General features: G+C 41.6%; 1 long non-coding RNA gene across 8 annotated transcripts; it reads left to right on the top strand.

Moving 5' to 3' along the window:
• Window positions 1-8,311: 8,311 nt before the first annotated feature.
• LOC120108722 lies at window positions 8,312-10,589 on the top strand. Of its 8 annotated transcripts, none has more exons than XR_005509959.1 (6): window positions 8,312-8,360; window positions 8,580-8,625; window positions 8,738-8,797; window positions 8,913-8,967; window positions 9,108-9,164; window positions 9,346-10,589. It is a non-coding gene; the product is annotated as an uncharacterized LOC120108722 (long non-coding RNA). The 8 variants fall into 8 exon arrangements; XR_005509958.1 differs by having other exon boundaries at window positions 8,313-8,360; window positions 8,571-8,625; XR_005509957.1 differs by having other exon boundaries at window positions 8,316-8,364; window positions 8,571-8,625.
• The last annotated feature ends 394 nt before the right edge of the window (window positions 10,590-10,983 follow it).

Genomic DNA, 10,983 nt, shown 5'->3' with positions numbered 1-10,983 from the left:
GATTTGTCACCTCTCCATTGCCGATGGCCTTACTCTCTGTCGTCGTCTTGCTTGATGCTAGTTTCATGAATCTTTCATCTTTGGTGCTTTCAGACTAGACCTTGTCATTCTCATCCTTAGTTTCTTCTGCATTCAAAATCTCACCATCTCTGTTTAGCAGTCAAAAACTAACAAGGCGACAAAGTGGATTTAGTCGGTTGTTATGGATGTCGATGATTGAAGAGGGAAAGAACCGGACAACGTACGAGTGCAGCTCTGAATTAGAGACTTCACCAACTCCTTACCTATCCGTTTCACCTACTGCCGTGTCTGTCCACCATTATTGTCTAGATTGATAACACGTCAATAATTCTAAATAGGTTGTTGTAAGTTCTCCATTCCTCTAGCGATGCAATGATAATAGGCAAGTTAAGAGAGGGTCAGTTTTGGATCTGGGTCAATCGAACTCGATTATGAAGCAACCTAAACAATGATCGACAGAATGGCAGCCATTTTGTAATAAAATTTTTCATGTCATAAATCCAACCCCTTGACCAGCTGCAGCTCAAGCCAATTCATATGATCAGCTTCTATATACCTGTTTCGTGAGCCTTATCTGCATAGAAATTCTTTCTACCAATCACCAACTTGCTACTTTAATGGCTCTCCTCCCTCTCTCTTGGGCGGCAACACGAAGAAGAAGGAGAACCCCCAACCAGTTGGGCATGGCGGCTCCGCTTTGGATGGCTTCAAAGGAGGAGGAAGAAGCCCTAAAAATAACCAGGCATTCCTGGCTTCTTCGGGATGATTCTCCCCTTCATCACGCCCCCTCACATGCAACGCACGTGAGGCCGAAAGTTTTGGAGCTGGGCTGGTCAAGTGGACTGGGCTCCGTTCCAGGGTCTCACATCCTTCCTCCCTTAAAAGAAATTTAATCTATGAAATTTTTGTACATGCAGTTCAAGAATAATACTTCTTCCAAATCAAGTCATAACACTCTTCAAATCAAAGTCATCTTGTTTAACCAATGTCAAATAATTCTATTCACCACACTTCCTCTGCACACTCTGATTTAAACCTCAACATACCAGTGTCAAGTCTAGAGATTTTTTTCTCCTAGAATTACTTGCTTATTGGTACATTCATTATTATGTCTTAATCCATGTGAACACTTTCGAAATTCAAAAGCTCATATTCTTCTTTTGACAATTAATCAAAAAAAATTGTTATGTAACTATTTAATCTTTTCTAGCAGCATAATAAGTTGTCTAACAAGGAGCAGTGGGCATAGCTAGACAATAAATAGAAATAAATATTGGAACTAGATTAATACCTGTCGTCCTTCAGGACAGTCAATTGCCAACGTAGCTGCCTCCATTGGCGGGGTTCTCAACATAGCGAGGTTGAAGTTCAATTAATTCTCTATTTCATATTTTAGTTATAAAAACATGCAGTGTCAAAACCAAATATCGTTCATATCTTAATTTCTTTCAATTTACCAGAATTCAACTCAACAGCCAATAACTATGACCATATGTTCCCTGTGGCAGGGTCATATCACCGACTAATCTTCTTACGATACCAATGTATTAGCCTCTATTGGCGGGGTCCTCAACATAGCCCAACTGCAAGTCCGAATCTATTACGAGTTATTATTATCTTTTCTTGCATTACGTTTAATTTTCTAAACCGAAAATATGATATCGAATCAATCAAACACAATCAAGTCGAAAGCAAATATGTTTCAATCAGAATTATACAATATTCTAAAATAGACATATAACACTATGCATCGAATTTGTAAATCAAGGATAACTCAACTCGAGAAAATATTTATAACTTACCGATAAATCTAGAAAAAGGTTACATTACTTACCTTGCGAACGAGATCCACAACAAATCCAATTAATTACGCAAATCCCTCGCAAAACCTAATATCCAAAAATCATATTCTTCTTTTAAAATTTAAGTTATATATATCTATATAACTTAAATTTTAACATCCTTCCATGATCGAGCCTGTAGAAGTGCTTAGCTCTCCGAGTTCGGGTTCATACCCGTAAACCACCTCCCTCCCTTTATATATATATATATAAAGATATATATATATATATTCTCTTTCTTTTCCTTTTTCTTTTCTTTCCTTTCCTTTTCTTTTTTCTTTTCTTTTCTTTCCTTTTCCTTTCCTTTCCTTTCTTTTCTTTTCTTCGCTTCTTCTCCAGACTCCTCTCTTCCTTCCCCCCTTTCTTTCTTTTTTTTCTTTTTCTTTCTCCTCCTCTCTCTTCACCTGACTTCCTCTCCTTCCCCCTCTTTCTTTCTTCTTCTTTCTTCTCTCGTGAAGGGAGGTCGGTGAGCCCGGGAGAGGCCAAGTCGAGGCCGGCGACGCTCGCGGCGGCCCGACCCTCTCCTTCTTTCCGCGGAGGAGGCATGCGCACGGGAGAAGAAGAAGTGCCCGCGGTGGTCGGCCTTCTCCTTCTTCCCTCTCTTCTTCTTTCTTTCTTCTTTTTTTTCAAATGGGTATAACAAAGAGGTGAAGGCTAGGAATCCTTACCTCAGCCCTGGCGAAGATCCGGCGGCTTCCTTCCAGCGGCAAATGGAGGAAGAAGAGCACCCAACTTGCTACTTTAATGGCTCTCCTCCCTCTCTCTTGGGCGGCAACACGAAGAAGAAGGAGAACCCCTAACCAGTTGGGCGTGGCGGCTTGACTTTGGATGGCTTCAAAGGAGGAGGAAGAAGCCCTAAAATAACCAGGTGTTCTCGGCTTCTGCGGGATGATTCTCCCCTTGATCACGCCCCCTCACGTGCGACGCACGTGAGGCCGAAAGTTTGGGGCTGGGCCGGTCAAGTGGACCGGCCAGTTCCAGGGTCTCGCAAAAATACTATTAAAATATTTTTTCTAAACTTACTTGGGATCCTATCTTTCTTTGCTCGTAGGATTTGAGTCAATTTAGCAATTAAGCGACCATTGGTTTTCGAATGGACATAATAGCTTCTTTTATTAGCTGTTACTCTATATGGCCTTGGTCTCGTTCGTCTCACTCTTTCACACTAGTCGAGGCAAGCAATTCTTACTCGGAAAAAAGAAGACTGTGACGAGGGAGTCCAATTAGTCAAATAGGAAGAAAATACGAAGAAAAATGGAAAGTCGTCGAAAAGCAGGGGTGTGATGTGATTCGCCAAGCTAGGGCAAACAAAGCCGTCCGGCCCTATAGGATTAGGAATGCGAAGGCCTTAGAGAATTGACCTATTCATAGAGTAATCCTATGATCTATATAGAGGATATATGCTATGTCTTTATTTATATAAATAAATATAAGGGTGACTCAATCAATTGGGGGTGGGACTCAGTAAGATTTAGAGATGCTCTTTTCAGTTTGTTTACAGATGTATGGCACCACTGCTGGTGTACATTGTTCCCTCTTCCGAAGTTCTTGCAGGGCCACTAGCAACACATTAAGCTGGTTGTGAAGGGGAAAAAAGGTGCATCAACAGATAAAATACATTATTTGGCCCATTACTTTGACAAGTCTTAAAATATGGTGCATGGCTGCAAGACTTGCAAAGCAAAATGAATTGTTCCCAAATGTTTATATGTGGATGCAAAAATGAAAAAAAAAAATCTAGAGTTTTTTGGTGACAAATTAGTTTCATCACTAATCTTTTTTATATATGGTGACTGAATAAGTTTCATTGCAAACAGATTTTGATTTTTTGGCAAGGATAAGATTTCATTGCTAAATAATTCATTTATAGTTTTGGCGCAAAATGTAGACCATTTGTCAAATTGGTCTTCTGATTGGGTCATTAGGCTCAGTCCAAGGTCTAATTGGGTCTAACCTTGGTCTAGTATCATTTTAAATCATTTGGGCTTGAATTAGGGTCGGTCCAAAGCCAATTTGGTCTCTAATTAGTTGAATTAGGCTTGATTCAGATTGAATTGGGCCTGCTAGGACTAGCTCAGCTTAATTGGGTTCGGACCCAACTGAATTTGGGCTTGATTTAATTCGCATTTAACTTGGTCTGCAATTTAGGCTCGTCCAGCCTTAGCCTAATCTATTTGGGACCGGGCTTAGCCAGATTTAGCTAAGCCAATTACTTTTTTATTGGGCTTAACGGGTTTTTGGACCCGAACCAGGATCCGCCCCGTTATGCCGTAACCGTTAAGGTCCTTCTTCCAGAGTATTCCCGCCTCTTCGCCTCCATCCTCTCTCTCTCTCTATCTCTCTCTCGCCGCCCCCCCCCCCCCCCCCTCCTTCGTCTCCACCGGAAGCCCTAGCCCCTTTCTTTCTTCTTCTTTCACCTCCGGCCGAGCCCTTCTCCCCTCCTTCCTCTCTCTCTTTGCTTCCCCCTCCCACCTCCTCTTTCTCCCTCTCGCCGTGCCACCGTGGGGCGAGCCTCCTCCGGGAGATGCTTCCACCTCGGAGCCGCAGAAGGCGGACGCTTCCTCGGCCTGCAGCCGCTCCGGCGACTGCGGCCGAGGGGTGCACTTCTCCAGGGTGGGAGCAGTGGGAGAGGGAGGGCCTAAACCTCCTCCAAAGTGATGCCGGAGTGAGTTTTAGTCTCCGGGGACCTCCCTTACCCCGATCCGACCACGGCGGAGGAGGAGAACCACCGTGACCGAGAAGGAGGCGCGAGAGACCCAGGTACGATCCTCCTTTTTTTTTTCCCCTCTTTTTCTTTCTTTATTTTCTTTTATTTTCTTTTTCTCCTCCTCCCTCTGTGGTGGCGCCACCACCTCCTCCGTTTTTCTTTCCAGAGTTTTCCCGCCTCTTCGCCTCCATCCTCTCTCTCTCCTGTCCCCTCTCTCTCTCTCGCCCCCCCTTCCTTCGTCTCCACCGGAAGCCCTAGCCCCTTTCTTTCTTCTTCTTTCACCTCCGGCCGAGCCCTTCTCCCCTCCTTCCTCTCTCTCTCTGCTTCCCCCCTCCCACCTCCTCTTCTCCCTCTCGCCGTGCCACCGTGGGGCGAGCCTCCTCCGGGAGATGCTCCCACCTCGGAGCGGCAGAAGGGAAAGGGTAGGGGGCCCTGGACCTCCTCCGAAGTGGTGCCGGAGGAGTCAAACGGGTCCCCGAGGTGGGGCCGAGCCCCTGGGAGCTCCCCTGAGGAGGCGGACGCTTCCTCGGCCTGCAGCCGCTCCGGCGACTGCGGCCGAGGGTGCCCTTCTCCAGGGTGGGAGCAGTGGGAGAGGGAGGGCCTAAACCTCCTCCAAAGTGATGCCGGAGTGAGTTTTAGTCTCCGGGGACCTCCCTTACCCCGATCCGACCACGGCGGAGGAGGAGAACCACCGTGACCGAGAAGGAGGCGCGAGAGACCCAGGTACGATCCTCCTTTTTTTTTCCCCTCTTTTTCTTTCTTTATTTTCTTTTATTTTCTTTTTCTCCTCCTCCCTCTGGTGGCGCCACCACCTCCTCCGTTTTTCTTTCCAGAGTTTTCCCGCCTCTTCGCCTCCATCCTCTCTCTCTCTCTCTCTCTCTCGCCCCCCCCCCCCTTCCTTCGTCTCCACCGGAAGCCCTAGCCCCTCTGTGGTGGCCTTTAATTCTGTCTTTTGAGTTTTCACATGCTTCTCCAGGGTGGGAGCAGTGGGAGAGGGAGGACCTAACCTCCTCCAAAGTGATGCCCGAGTGAGTTTTAGTCTCCGGGGACCTCCCTTACCCCGATCCGACCACGGCGGAGGAGGAGAACCACCGTGACCGAGAAGGAGGCGCGAGAGACCCCAGGTACGATCCTCCTTTTTTTTTCCCCTCTTTTTCTTTCTTTATTTTCTTTTATTTTCTTTTTCTCCTCCTCCCTCTGGTGGCGCCACCACCTCCTCCGTTTTTCTTTCCAGAGTTTTCCCGCCTCTTCGCCTCCATCCTCTCTCTCTCTCTCTCTCTCTCTCGCCCCCCCCCCCCCTCCTTCGTCTCCACCGGAAGCCCTAGCCCCTCTGTGGTGGCTTAAATTCTGTCTTTTGAGTTTTCACATGCTTCTTTTTTCTAGAAGCCAACTATGTTTTTTTTCTCTTGATCAAGTCACCATGTATTTAGTTTCCCATTCATACTTACTAGTATTCCTCCCGCTTTTCAAGAGAGGGAGGCACCTATTTTATGGCATCTTAGTTTTTATATTCTTATAATTAAGTAAGCTCTGTGATAACTGAATTATGTCGCCAATAGTTATATAAGTTCTGCATTTTTCTACACTTGTTATTGGCATGCTATCCATGTGATTTTTGTGTTGATTATGGTGGGATATAGAATCACCGTTCCTGTAATTTATGCATTACACAGTAAGTCATGGATCTTCCTCTCCATTATGTTTAAGTGCACTTAGTTTTGAGGAGTTCCTCGAATTTCAGCCTCCCTCTCATCTTCGCCTTCTCTGCTTTCTAATTGCTGGGCTTTTTTGTTTTCAAGATTCTTTTTTAAGGGTTTCTTGAATTTTTTGAGAGATTTTTAAAGTAGATTTAGGTGGAGAGTCAAGGAAGTGGGGGAACTTTGGTTCAGCCTCCCTCTCTCCCTTTTCTTCAGGTATATCTTCAACAGTTTTGAACTGATGGTTGCGATTGACTAATTAATTTAATTTGTTTTTTCATTTTTATTTCTACTCTCATTTAATTTGGGATGCTCTGGTCTTTTGCTGACATTTACATCCTTGTTTTCTGTACATCATGATAGTGACACCACTACTTTTGCCCCCTTTTAATTAGTCATGCCTTTCATGGTAGATGCTGTTTCTAGGTCTCTGCTTGGTCTAAAGTCTAAACTGTGGATGAATAGTCTGGCTGGATGATCGCACTTCATGTCATTGTATCAGGCATGATAAATAATTAATTTTCAATCCAACAATATTTTTTGGGTATGGTAATGTGCATTTTTGTTGTTTTAATTCGTTGTTCAGTAAGCATTATTTTAGTTGATCTCACCTAAGTTTAATCTTCACGTGATGCTACAGGCCTTAAAGCATTTATGTGCATAACTTATATAATTGTAGTTGGGTTCGAAAGTATCCTCTGTTCCTTTTTATTACTTATCATATCCACAACTGAAGTGACATAACAAAATCCTGACCATAAATAGATGGGCTCTTTTACATGGACTACCGGTTTATTTGTGAATCTTATTATACTATTATTTTCTGCAATTCTTTTAGGTCTCTGTTATTAAGTTAATTGAAATGCCTGCTTCACTATTGGATAACTTTTTCTCCCATTTGTTGCGTTTGAATCTTGACAAATTAATTTAAGTTGTTTTTTCATTTTTTTTTTCTGCCCTCAGTTAATTTGGATGCTCTGGTCTTTTGCTGACATTTACATCCTTGTTTTCTGTACATCATGATAGGACACCACTACTTTTGCTCCCATTTTATGTGCTGTGTATGTTGCTTAATCTTTTATTTGACCAAAATTGTTTGGTTCTCTTAGCACAACTTTCAAATAGTATCATTTGCCGTTGCCATGAGACAAGGACATGATCTTCTGAAAATGCATTTGCATATCTCAGAACTATTAGACTAATCCCAGTATAGCTCCTATCCCTTTTTATATTAGATCAAGTTTCGAATCGGAAGAATTTCTCATTGTTTTGTCTGCTGGCCATCAGTTATGGTATATCCTTGTGACCTACCGTGTGGTAATTCCAGTCCTTTAATCTTTTTTTATTAACCTTGTTGGTTACAATGAATCTGCATGACTTTCCATTTGCTTGGAAACTTTAATTTTCATGTTTTCATGCCTGAGTTTGTATTGTAATTTTAGTATGTTTGTTAATGTATTTATGTGGGCGGGGCTTGGTGCAGTGGTAAGGTTGCTCCATATTGACCTGTGCATATTATGTGTTCGAACCACCTCTCGAGATCCTGTGGGGCAAAAACCTTGGGACGCCTTTTTTTTTCTTTTGAATGTATTATGTCTAATAAGGGTGAGATTTGTGATATCTTGTAATGATTATATTCTATTAAGTCGTGAATGATTGTTTTATCCTTATCATTTGTAGGGTGTAGCCATATCTGCTGGAAGTTCAAATGGACCAACAATAAGCATATGTTGGTTGACTCTGATTTATTTTTGGATCTGAGATTGACTTGTTACAAAGCCAAATATCGTGTATTCTAGGTAAATTTTCTGTTTTGATTTCTTAGTACTCACTTCTCACTATTGTTGGACCCTATGCTGCAGCAAAAGTCCGAACTTTTTGGGTGAAGATGACAGCATCTTTACTCATTCCTGTGTTATCCTTCAAATGAACTATTTCTACTCCTGGTCATCTCATTTTATAGGGGCAGATTCGTGATTTTCTGTGGAAGCTGTCCTTATAAATCCTAACCATTGATGTCTCTTAAGCAAGCATATCTAATTGGTGAACAACATGCAAAGGTCGAAAAACTGTCCGATCGCAGTATTTCTTTAAGTACGTAAGTATATTTTGATTTATTTCCCAACAATTGCCTTACTATTACCTTTATTGCTTATGGCTGTGCTTTCTTCAATCAGATTGGCTTTTTGATCTGTTCTTGATGTTCAACAAGCATCAGTACAGCTAGTCATATTTTAGATTGGTATACTAGATTAAGTGATTCATGTGTTGCTGACCGGTTCTGACCATATCTTGATTTGAAAGTACTGGTAGGTTGTGAGCTGGGAGGGAACCCTCTTGAGTCATATTCAGATTTGCGGTAAACCTTATTTATTTATTGTAGACCTGATTATCTAATGCTCGAGATTTTGTGAGCTTGTCATGCAAGACATAAGCTTCAAAATGGCTTTTATAATGGTTCCATGCTTTAGATGGAGCACGGGCAGGCATACAATGTGACGGATAATCGCCTTCTCAAAGAGTTGGTTCTTGTATGTTGGTAAAAAAGGCTCAGCCTTCCACCTCTCCTGCCCCCTAGCTTTCTTCTGCTCTTTTTTGTGTATGTATGTATATTGATGAGAAGATGGGTGACTTGTAAAATTGCAGTTCTCTTCTTTGCGTGGCAGCTTCTCTAGCAATAGGCGAGGAACTTCTGGAAGTGGTGAATTTGAGCCTCTTCTTCCTCTTCCCTTTTTTCCTTTTAATTTCTTGTTTTTTGAAGATTATGTTTTTTTATGACTTCTTTAATTACATAACTGTAATTATATTTCTTTTGATGTGTTTTTTCTTCTGTTCCTGAAGAATTCATAGGATTTGGAGGCTGATGAAAGTTTTGGGATAAGGATGCTATAAAAAAAGGTACGATTTTGACTTCGAGAACCCAAATCCTCAAAGTTTGTATTTTGCTTGTCAAAAATCAGGTGTTGTTTGCTCAATAACAGGCTGTCACATTTTTACATGTTTCAAATCTGCTCGCATTCCAACCTCATTTTTTCAGTTTTCCTGACTCTTCTTTTTTATTTCACTTATTCTTTCCCAGGTAATTTTTGGTCTTGCATGGATTCTGTCATCCTTCATTATTCTCTATTTTCCATCTTTTCTTCAAGTAATAGTGTGAAAAAAGACGAAGTGGCTTGCTTAGAGGCCAACTAGTGCTGGCGATAACTTTAAGTTCCATTTTTGCGCTTCATTTATGTAGGAGTTGCAGAAGCCGAGGTAGAAATTTCTCTAGAGTTGGTATTAACTAGGGTAATCTCTTTGGACTTTCCCATGATGATGTCCTTAGTCTTGGTAACAGTTATCCAATCAATCAATTATTTATTCTGGTCCTTTGTCTACTTTTATTTTTCCTGATCTTGCTACTTATCTCTGTATATCTGGTGGTAATTTGATTCACTTGTAAACTTTTATGCTTCAGAGGCCTGGATCATACTCTATTGCTATGTGGTGGTCTATCGGTTGCTGCTGCAGGAATTTCTATACAATAGTTTGAATTTGATTTTCCACTACAACTGTTCATGAAATACTCTTTCCTTATAAACTTATTACTATTGTTTGACTACTAGAATTATTCCGAATTTGTTATTTATAAGATTCACTTCTATTTATTTGCCCCTTTTTCTTCATAGCTATTTATTTGCCCCTTTTTCTTCCTAGCTATTTCGTAGTATTATTTGCTAATCAAATTGGAAAGGGCGGAAATAAAATATAAAAATTTTATGCTTTGCAAGTTGGAAGGTCCATTGTTCTGCAGGCTACTGCTGCAGCCTATTGGAGACTGGACAAGATTTTTGGATCGCTAAATGCCTTTCCTCCTACTCAACTCTGTATACCATTTCTTTTCCTACTCTTCTGTTGGTTGATTTGTTCATTAAATATTGCACTTTATTCTTTTATTGACAGCTTTTGAATTTATATGTTAAGGCCATTTTCTCCAGAAGGTTGTGATGATTCTTGGACCCGGGTTTTGCTATGAAAGGAAAGCGGCTATTTTCTTGATGACGAGGCAATCTTGGATTTGGCATTCTTGGCTGTTTGTGGTACTCCGTTTAGTTTGGTTCTGGTGGTTATGTTCTATATTGTTTCGATGTGCTCTCTCTCCCTCTTTTCAATTGTTAATGTTCTGGCTTGTGAAATGATCTCTGACATGCTAAATTCATGGGAAATCCTAAACCATTAAGCTTAAAAGGTTGCTATTTAGGATTTCTCCGGAGGCTTATTTCGTTAAATGCTAAGACTAGTTCTCTGGTTCTTCATATAAAGAGTTTGGATTATTTTATTGCTTCTATATCTCTCATCCTACTTGGTTGTTGTGCATAAATTTGTGCTGGTTGTTGTTTCGGTTGGCTGCCATTGCTTGCTCCATTTGATGACATGTGAATGATGGTCATCAAGTTCTGGGCAAACTTTTTTTGGGTCTGTTAGTCTTGGTGATGCAATTGGTTGTCCACCCGCTTTAATTTGTTGTTGCCCGCACCACGTTTGTGGAATGCCCCCGCATCTATTTAATGTTGGCATTATGTGGTTCTGTATGCTGTTTTTTGCCACTGTGACTGAGACACATATAACTTTAGTGTTTTCGTGGATGTATTATAGTAATTTCTGCGCGTTTGTTACCTGTTGCTATAAACTTTGAATGATATGATCGACCCTTTCTTGGTAGATGCTGTTTGTAGGT

Source organism: Phoenix dactylifera, unplaced genomic scaffold, assembly GCF_009389715.1.
Source record: "Phoenix dactylifera cultivar Barhee BC4 unplaced genomic scaffold, palm_55x_up_171113_PBpolish2nd_filt_p 001516F, whole genome shotgun sequence".
Lineage (NCBI taxonomy): Eukaryota > Viridiplantae > Streptophyta > Magnoliopsida > Arecales > Arecaceae > Phoenix > Phoenix dactylifera.
Note: the sequence above shows the minus strand (reverse complement) of the source record. Positions and strands in the feature narration are given on the sequence as shown.